The 9806-nt window shown below is 49.5% G+C and overlaps 1 long non-coding RNA gene across 2 annotated transcripts in view; it reads right to left on the reverse strand.

Annotated features, from left to right (window-relative positions):
- LOC121110368 overlaps positions 1-5319 on the reverse strand; it is a 30393-nt gene extending 25074 nt beyond the window's left edge. For both annotated transcript variants that reach the window (XR_006938909.1, XR_005858671.2), the window contains exon 1: positions 5082-5319. This is a non-coding gene — a long non-coding RNA (uncharacterized LOC121110368). The remainder of the gene's footprint in view (positions 1-5081) is intronic.
- Positions 5320-9806: the final 4487 nt, after the last annotated feature.

Below are 9806 nucleotides of genomic sequence, written 5' to 3' on the forward strand. Positions count from 1 at the left end.
ATGGAGCATGGCTAGGAGAAGTCAAGCTGAAAATGCAGTGAGAAAACACGATCACAAAACAGCAACATACAAAAAGAAGCTTCAAAAAGCCAAGAATAAACATGTACCCACGTTTCCACTTCGTGACTACATACCCTGCGTGGTTAGAGGTACTGCCACGAACCCGATTCAGCTCGTGCTGCCCTACAGTCTCTCTCCCTGCCCATGTGAGCACTGCCTGAAGAAGCCTCCCCCAAGAGAGCCCCACTGTGAACTCCCTGCACTTTAGCCCACGGGGTGACCCCAGTGGAGTTCAGCCTTGTGCAGGCAGGATGTGCGGGGAAGATCCCCTCCCTGCCCCTCAGGGCTCCACGTGCTGTCACAGGCCCTTACTAATTGGATACATCTGACCCACCGGTGCCTTTGAAAGTCCTCCAAGGAGCTGTTTCAAGAAACACATTTGGTTTCACACTGAATTTGTGGAGTGAAAGTTTTACCAGCTGGAGTGGTCTGAATTAAAGCTGATCTTTCCATAACGAATAAATCCCATATTGAATCCAGACACCTCCTGGTCTCAGTTTTCCTCTCCACTTACTCCACTTGTTCTTTATGGGGAGAAAAGAATGGAAACTGTAAAGGTCTGAAACCCACTGTCCAGGGAGGGAGTTTGTTGAAAGATGAACAAGCAATGAATTCTGCTTTCTTGCCCCACAGTGCTTGTTACACTTTGGACAGCTTTTCAACAGATCTCAAGCCAAAAGCAAACTGCAGTTAGATGAGCTACTACAAGTGTGAAAGCAAGGTGGCACAAAGGAAGAGGGCTCCACTCCCCAAGCGCACACTGACCCAGGTCATTTTCACTTTCCTAAAGAGACTCCCCTACAGCCTCGTGGCAGCAGATCTCCCTTTGCAGGAGATCCCTTACCTCTCGGAACAACCTACATCCCCAGTCTGTAGGCAGCCTTGTTGTGTGGGCATGGATATTTTCCATCTCAATTAACTTAGACGTAGTAAAAATGAAAAAAAAAGTGGTGTCTCTTGTGCTTTAGGCCTCATCAGGGTGGGATTAATGGCACTGGCAAGATAACTCTATTTGAATTTCATTTCTGCAACTGAGCAGCATCCTGAACACTCTGCATTTTGCCAAGTACGTACCTAAGTGATGCATCTATAAGTCAACACTGATTGCACATATTTAAACATCAGGAAACGTACTGGTAGTTCTCATACCTATAAATAAATAGATTCCACAGGTCTCAGTATGGGCAATATAGAAATACATTATGAAATGAAAAAAAAAAATCCTTATACCAATATTCACTGCTTTCTAGAAGAAACACTAATGATAATGTTGAAACATTGATTTCATATTTTTGTGCCATGTTTGAGAAGAAAAAGATGGTATATTGCGATCATGTAAGGATGATAAAAGTGCTCTCCAGTGAACTGCTGGGAAGAATGACAGACAATAGCTGTTAGGAGTACGTAGTTTTCAATTGCAAAGCCCTGATAATTTCTACTTTGCAGTCCTTACAGGGCTGATTGGGAGATCTTTGACCACTGACATTATTTTTAATAACACTAGAGGTGCCAGCATAGTGAGGGGGACTGGAAAAACTCTAAGTGTGTACCAGGGTTTAAAACTAGATGGGAGGCAAGACATCAGTCCTAGACCAGACAACAGAGGACATGATATGGGATTCAACTAGGACAAAAATAAGAGAGAGAGAAATAGTGCCGGTCAGCAGAGATTCATGGAAAATTCTTACTTTTGGTGTGATGCTAGTTACCTGGATGTGGTGTTGGAAAAGGTATTTTCCAGCAGCTCCAGACAAGACATGGGAAGGCTGAGGGGGTGGCTGCCTGACAGGCTGCAATGGTGTGAGCCTGCAAGATAATGACACCAGAAGAGGACTCATGATGACAGCTGCAAGAGTGCTGAAAGTGGGATCTGGCAGTGGTCCCCCTTCAAAAAGGAGGCTGCTGCACAGGAGGAACTATAGGGCTGGAATCCAGGCAGTATGACTCCCTAACACCAGTGCAAAACTGCACAGGGAGCAGGAGAAGCTGCAGAGCCTGATGAGATGTCTGAATAGCTGGGGACAGCTTATGGGACCTGGTACTGGTGCAGGCAGGTTGTGGAGTCATCTTCTCTGCAGACATTCAGAACCCATCTGGATGCATTCCTATGTAACCTACTGTAGGGAACCTGCTTTAGCAGGAGGACTGGACTAGATGATATCCAGAGGACCCTTCCAAACCTGCGATTCTGTGGTTCTCTGGTCTACTAGTGCTATTTTTGGCCCCCATGCAGTGTTAAACAATCCCAACAACTCCTATGCAAAGAGGTGCTGCTGGTAGGCATGGGATGCATTACCTCCAGGCTGAGGTTAACATCTTCTTCCATTAAAAAGAAAAAGAGAGGAGAGGAGAGGAGAGGAGAGGAGAGGAGAGGAGAGGAGAGGAGAGGAGAGGAGAGGAGAGGAGAGGAGAGGAGAGGAGAGGAGAGGAGAGGAGAGGAGAGGAGAGGAGAGGAGAGGAGAGGAGAGGAGAGGAGAGGAGAGGAGAGGAGAGGAGAGGAGAGGAGAGGAGAGGAGAGGAGAGGAGAGGAGAGGAGAGGAGAGGAGAGGAGAGGAGAGGAGAGGAGAGGAGAGGAGAGGAGAGGAGAGAGGAGCTGGAGCTGGATCAGCAGTGATACCAGGGCACAGCAGTGCTGCACTGCAAGGATGCTCGCTTGCAACAGCCAGCCGCTGGGTTTGAGCCAGGGTTTGCTCTCCCTGAGATCACAGCCAAGCTTTGCACAGCCCTGGTCTGAGAGCACACACAGGAGTTGGGCAGCATTGCCAAGGCTCAGCACCCGGCATCTGGGGGAGCTTGGATGGAGACTCTGCCTCCTGCTCCAAGCCCTGAGTGTGGCTGATGGGACATCCAGTAGGCAGCCCAGCAGGTCTCAGTGGGCCAAGCAGCAGGTGATGAAGAAGCTGTTACCTCTTTCATCAAGTTATGATGCCATGAATTGCTACATGGAGAAGAGGAAGGGGGCTTGTCTAGCTGGATCAAATATTCTGCTTTTGCAAAGCAAGCATTCACTCACAGTTCCTTCTGAAAACCTTTCTCTGTGGCACTGGTCACACAGGTGCTGCACAGTGCTGTGCCATTGCATGGAGGACTGAGGGGAAAAAAGAAATGGTCCAAAAGGATCCTGGTCCATAGAGAAGAAGAGGCTGGGACAGACCAGACTGCTCAGCTTTCTAAAAGCTGAAAGGCCTGAAAATGACCTGCTCCTTCCCCCCCACAGAAGAGCTGTCCCTTTGGTGACAGCATGTGCTGATGTCAGTTTCTTGCTGCTTACCCTGACCTGGTTTTGCTGAGCAAAGCTTGTGGACCCACCTGTGGTTACAGTCTGTCAGTGCGAACAAGATCTCTTGCGATGCAGCTTAGATAATGAAAAGAGCTTAAATTTTGGAAGAAAAAAAAAACCCCTTTCATACCATTTATGAATGCACCTTGACAGCATTCTTGGGTGCACAGGGAAGATATTGTCTGAAGCACTGTTTAAGCACTGTCATGTTTATTAATATTTCCAAATTGGTCTAAGCCCCGTGCACATCATTACATGGGCAAACAATAAACAACCTCCGTTTAGCAAATTCGACACCCACGGCGTAGAGCTGGTTATTGTGCTGCAGGATTAGCTCCACACGCTGTCTCTTGCCGAAATCCCAGCTCAGCAATATCGAGCCCTTACAAAGGCCCCGGAGACTCCCTGGGCTCCATCTTCTTTACACTGCCTAGAAGATAAACGTGTGCAGGGGAAACTGGTGTAGAGCATTATGCGGACATGAAAGGAGGGGAAAGGAGCCTCTTGGCATACCCCGGGATAGCAAGGGCTGAGCAATCAGGGCGTCCCACCTGCCCCACAGTACTCATTAGGATGCACAGCCAGGCACAGCACCAAGCTGCCAGGCATGGGTACCCCGCTTTGGGGGCGGGCAGCTCTGAGCAAACACCTGCTTCCCTCTGGGACAGGATCCAGCCAGAGCCCGCCTCTGCCAGGACAGAAAAGCCCCTTCATAACACCAGATGATGTCATCTGCTAGAGAAGAAGGGACTGTTTAAGCACAGAGCTCTGTACCAGCAGCAAACCCATTAAAAAATCTGACCAGAGAAAAGCCCTAGATTTTAGCATGCCATCCCCACTTTCTTACAGCCTCTGAACTGCCCTCAGTTTCCAGGCGATCCTTGAAGGCCAAAACGAAGTGCCACCCTAGACCAAGGTGGTCCTGCCTCTGCTCACACACTGCGATGCAAACGAGTAATTCCCAATCCACTGGTTACCCCAAGTTTAAACCCACGGCAAGCGGATCAGCCCCACTGCCACGATCGCTCATGGACGGTGCCACAACCCAAACACCAATCTCCAAGACAAAAGCCCTTACAGATGACATCTTCATGCCATCCCCACGTCGCCCAGCAAGCCTGCAGTGCCATGGGTCATTCCAGGGAGCAGTTTGTTGTCTGTCACTCTGCTGGCACAAGGCATGGAGGTGCTGGCAGATACAGTACTGCCCAACGCCATCGTCTCCAGTGTACTCATTTCTGTGACTAAATGCTGCTCTATTAGTCATATGGTAAAAATTCGTTTACCAAAGGGGAAATAGGCAGATGGGCAGTAAATTTTATTTGGTAGCAGATAGTTCTCAGGTTGTGGTTGAGAGGGAGCTAATGCACAGCCGGAGTCACGCACAGGGGAGCTGAGGGGACCTGGCACTACTCGGATCCCAGCCATGCCCTCCTAACACTGGAACTGTGGAGCCACGAAGCTGCACCACCCGCCATCTCCGAATGAGCAAACACCCCGTGAGCTCTCCAGGAGAGCCCTTAAAGGCTTCAAGGGGCATTCGAGAGGAGCACAGGACATCGGGTACTGTTTCAAACCCTTCTGCCGTTTCCCTGCGTGACCTCTAGCAAGTAATTTGCTCCTTTCCTTCCCACAGCCAAGTGCAATGAGAGCATTTGTTGCTCCCCCCGGAGGCCGTGAGTCTTTATCCGACGGAGGCTGTAATTTGCAGTTTCCCTTTCTGTGGGCAAACCGCACTTACCTGCACAGGAAGGGGCGGAAGGGACGATTCATGGTGAGCGAAATGCTTTGCCATAGAGGTTAAAAAATGCTTGGAGTTGGCCGAGGGTATGCAAATGACCGTCAGCAGCTAATCCTTGTTTGTGCTCTTGCGGTACTCTTGAAGGGAAAGCATTTGCATGAAAATCAGGTTGTTGCTCCGGCCTTGTTTGCTCATTTGGGGACTTGTTTCCAAGAGAAGGACGCCTATCTGCTCCATCAAGGCTCTTTGTTAAACAGGGCTTTTTATCCTATTTTCCTCCCCTCCTTTTGGCCGAACAAGGCTTTTGATTATCCCCAGCTCAGCGCCAATTAACACGCGATCCGAGTTAGCGCTGGCTCAGCCCCGCTGTGGCAGCCCCCCTCCCACTCCCCCCCCGGCAGCAGCACGTCAACCCCATTCTCCCCCTCCACCACCAGAGGTGGGAGCAGGCCGAGGTGGCACCTCCTCAGCTCCAGGGGACCTCGAGGGGCACGTGCAGGGCCTGTGATGCTGTCATGATGCTGCCAGAGGAAGCCAAACCACTGGGAGATCAGGGTGGCATCATCATTTTTGGTGACAGATCCATCACAGCCACATGGTACGAAGTGTGGGCCTAGGCGAGCTGGAATGGAGTTACCTAAAGTCACTGACATAGCTGCTGCTGGATTATCTTTGCTCTCATAGGCTTTCTGCATGCCCTGGTAACCCCTAGACAAAAACAACAACAACAACATCTGGTTTTGAGTTCATTTGGGGAACATCTGCCCTCCCAACAGCATTGCCAGTGCACGGAGATAGTGAAAAGATGTTGTTTGACCTGCCCATGGTGGTATGCTCTCACTGGACTGAGAACAACTCTGAGCTACCCTGATGGAGATGGCAGGGCTGTGGTGGTAGGAAAGGCATGGCGGTGTCTGCAGTCTGCTGTTGCATTTACTCTAGCAGCAAGGCTGTCATAAGTCACTGATGCTCTCTCCTGCTCTATTCCTTTCTCAGTCAACTGTTAGAGGCCCATCCCTGGAAAGTAAACAGTTGATGAGGAAGCTGATAGCTAGGGGCTGGACCTGACAGCGCATTAACTGACATAAACTCACTTTTATGAAGCTTTCTTGCTTACTCACCTCCTGACTCTCCAAACTCATCATTGCTGACATGAAGGACAGTGGCAGCTGTGAGTAGAAAGGTGCAGTGCTCATACACAAACTGTATTTGCAGAATATCCAAACTCTTGAGAGTTGCAAACCCTGGACATCCAAGCAGAAAGCCCTTTCTTGTGATGAAAAGCCACATTTCTTGACCCAAGAGGTTTGAACATCTCCGAATAAACACCCAAAGCAGTGTTGTGGCCCCACTGCCTCAGCCTTGGAGCAGTGAGGGTTTTTACTCCCAAACCTTTTGCACTCATTGCCAGTGTGAACTCCTGAACCCCTTGCTGCACGGATGCCTTGGTAAACCCACCAGCACAGCTGAGGATGAGGCAGCACCTGCTGCATTGTCCAGCTGCTCAGCTCACAGCTAACTGGAAGGCCAGGGACTTCCTCTATCTTTCCATTTTTAGGGTTGGGCAGTGTAATCACCGTAACACGTAAACAGGATGGGCTTTATTTAAGGCTGCCATTGTGTGTATGAAAATAAATTAACATCATGACAGCATAACCCACTCTTACTGTTCTATAAGCCTTGCAGCATTAAACCTAAAATTTCCACTGAGAATCCATGGCCATGCTATTGCAACAGAGAAAGACTTTCCCATAGTGGGATACTGCTGACAGTGCTGCCTGCTCAAGCTGGCCGTGCCCAGGTACTGCTGGGCTCCCAGAGACCTGGCATATTCCCCTGGCCCCAAACCCTGCCTGGAGGGCCCCACAGCAGTGCATGGCCAACTCTGCAACCTGGTCTACCTGTCCTGTGTACCTGGCTCTGATTGCAAGGTGAGACTGGGTTTCAAGGCTTTATTAATATCACTGTGTTATCACATCAGCATGTTAGCAGCCCTTAAACTACTAAGTAATGCTTGTTCCTGTTCCAGCCTCCTCAGCTTGCCTATTCCCATTTCAGAAATCCCAAATCCTGACCACATGTGACTGTTAAAACCCCCTTCCGTACATGAACAGCTTTTGCAGACAGGATGGTGGGGAAGAAAGGTGAAAAGGCACCTGTATTTTCAGACACATCCCTTGCGAAACTTTTGTAAATGCACTTTGGAGCACCTAAACAGCTTTCTGCTCATGTCAGTGTCGTGGCATCAGCCCTGTGTTCAACTTCTGCCAGTTTCTGGCAGTGCTACAGCAGCTTCCTTCCTCCAGGATCAGGTTTCCAACGTGCAGACAGGCACAGGTCTGTCTCTGACTTCAGGTCATTCACCAAAAGGACTTAAAACTTGTCTCCCCTGATTGTGATGAGGACCGTGGTCACAAGCAACATTGGTAGCTGAGCCAGGAACTGATCTAAGATCTTCAAAAGCTTTTTCCAGATCATGCTTCTTTTCCATGCCTGCTTTCTGTCCTCCCAACCTAGCCCTGCCTTCCAGCTTTGAAGGACAATAGTCTCACCCAGATTTTGTATAGGAGTTATTCTCTCCGAATACCAGAGGATTTGGGTTCTCCTTGTTTTACTAGGCTCTGCCGTTGTTACAACAGAAAGAACAGATTCTCAGAAAAAAATACTTTTGTTGTTTTAAAAAACTCCGGCCAGATTTTGTATAACAGGCTCCAGTGAGGAACAAATGCTTGCAGCAGTTGTAAAACCAGCCTGTTTTCAAAACAGCCCTCGTCATACAGCTGTAACTAAAGCAGTCTGAAGGCCACTGCTGCCAGGAGCGCTGAAACTTCATTACCTTCCCTGCTTGTCAAGTGATGCTTCAGCGCCCTGCCTGGCTGAGCAGCCCCGTGTACCCCAGCACTGCGTTTTACACCAACTCCAAACCACTGTGACAGAATCGTGCTTGGTTTGCCACCTTCTCGTGTTCTGCTTAAGAAAGTAAATTGAATTAGAAACTCTTGTGAGAGGTTCATTTCCAAGGGCAAGGAAGGTAAGGTAGTAAAGACTTCTGTAAAAGCTCATATCCGTCATAGTATGAAAGTTCTGGTGCCTATGGCAGCAGCGCCCTTTGCTCTGACAGTGTTAAGGCAGAGTACTCATTCGTCATTTGCTGAGAGCAATTCCATGCTGGGAAATATCCATGGGAGTGGTGAATCAGCCAGAACACCAGAGTGCCACTCAACAAGCAAAGGGGAGAAAGAGCAGATTCAAACAATGAGGGAGGTTCTGAACGTCACAGGCTTATGATCATCCAAAGACTTCCAGTAACGACCAGGAATAAACTCACTCGACCCACGTTTCCAGATTGGCAGTGTTCCACCTCAGCTTGGCCTTAGCGATAGCCTCGGAGTCAAGAGAGAGAAAGAGACGCCAGCAAAGTGCTGTCCATCTGCCTGACCTTAGAGGTGTGCTCTGGTGAGGTGACCTATGCACAAGTTTCCTCCTGTGACTGTAGCTCAACGGTAGACATCTATAGTATGTGCATGTGAAGGCCAACGTGTAAGCCTCACCAGAGATGTATTTCTGAAGGAGAGCAGCTACCAGGTCACACCAGCTTAGTGCAGGCATTGCTCGGTGGCCTCCTGAGGCACTTGTGGAAGGACACGGTGCCATATCCCTCTCTTAACATATGGGAAATCTGTGTATACTTATAAATGTGTGGTGGCCAGATTTCAACATAAAAAATCAATTTGGTAGTGATCAGAATCGCTCTGCCTGCCTCCCATGAGCCTCTCAGAAACTGCTTTCTACTGGGCCCTGCTGGAAGCACGTCACTGCACTGCTGTCCCCAGCTTGAGCACGATGGATCTCCGGCCCTGAGCAACCTGTGTTATTGCGAGTGCTGGCTGGATTTATTTATGCCTATAGCATAAATAGTCCTTCCCTTCTGCAGGACACGTAACGCAGCTGGAATCCAGCATGAGGAGGCACGTGCACGGGCAGCAGTCTCCAGCACGGTGCATGCAGGTACACGCATGCACGGCCGGCCCTGCACAGCTCTGCTGAGGGCAGTTCCCCTCTGTGAGCAGGATCTGTCATTCCCTGTTCCTTCCAGCTGCTGCCCTGCTTGCTGCGAGGCACTCCGGGGACCCTGTCCCTTTCAACAAATATGAAGGGATTTGGTCAGAAAGCAAAAAGAATTGTGCAGACAGCCCGTGTGCAGACCCTGCATGTTATCACCGTATTAGAAAGCAAGTTTTCATCCCACCAGGGAAAAGAGACATCTGCAAGAGGGCTGTCATGAAGAAATGGGAAGACCCGTTGCTTAAACTGCAGTTCATTTAAATAGAGAGTGTGTGTATCGTGGCTGTGTTTCACACAGAAGGACCTGGCCCACACTTCCACTGATTGTGTAGGAAGCAGAGCATCAAAAATAAAGCCACGGGAGCAAAAACAGATGCCAAAAGCCTAAGAAGAAAGGGTGCACCGTGGCTCTGAAAGTGAATAAGTACTGTTCATGCAGAGGGATGACGGGAGGGCTGTGTTGTTGCCAGAGTGTCTGGAAGTGGCACAGGATTTCCTCGCGGTGCTCCTGCTTGGCATATCCCACCCTGCTGAGATGGGACACCTCGCTTTGCTCAGCTGCAGCACCTAGCACCAAAGAGCCACAGCTCTTCCTTCGGAGAGGCATTTCAACACAAATAACTGCTATGAGCATGGTGCCTTGGTACCTCTAGTTAACTG

This window comes from Gallus gallus, chromosome 3 (assembly GCF_016699485.2).
Source record: "Gallus gallus isolate bGalGal1 chromosome 3, bGalGal1.mat.broiler.GRCg7b, whole genome shotgun sequence".
NCBI classification, from domain to species: domain Eukaryota; kingdom Metazoa; phylum Chordata; class Aves; order Galliformes; family Phasianidae; genus Gallus; species Gallus gallus.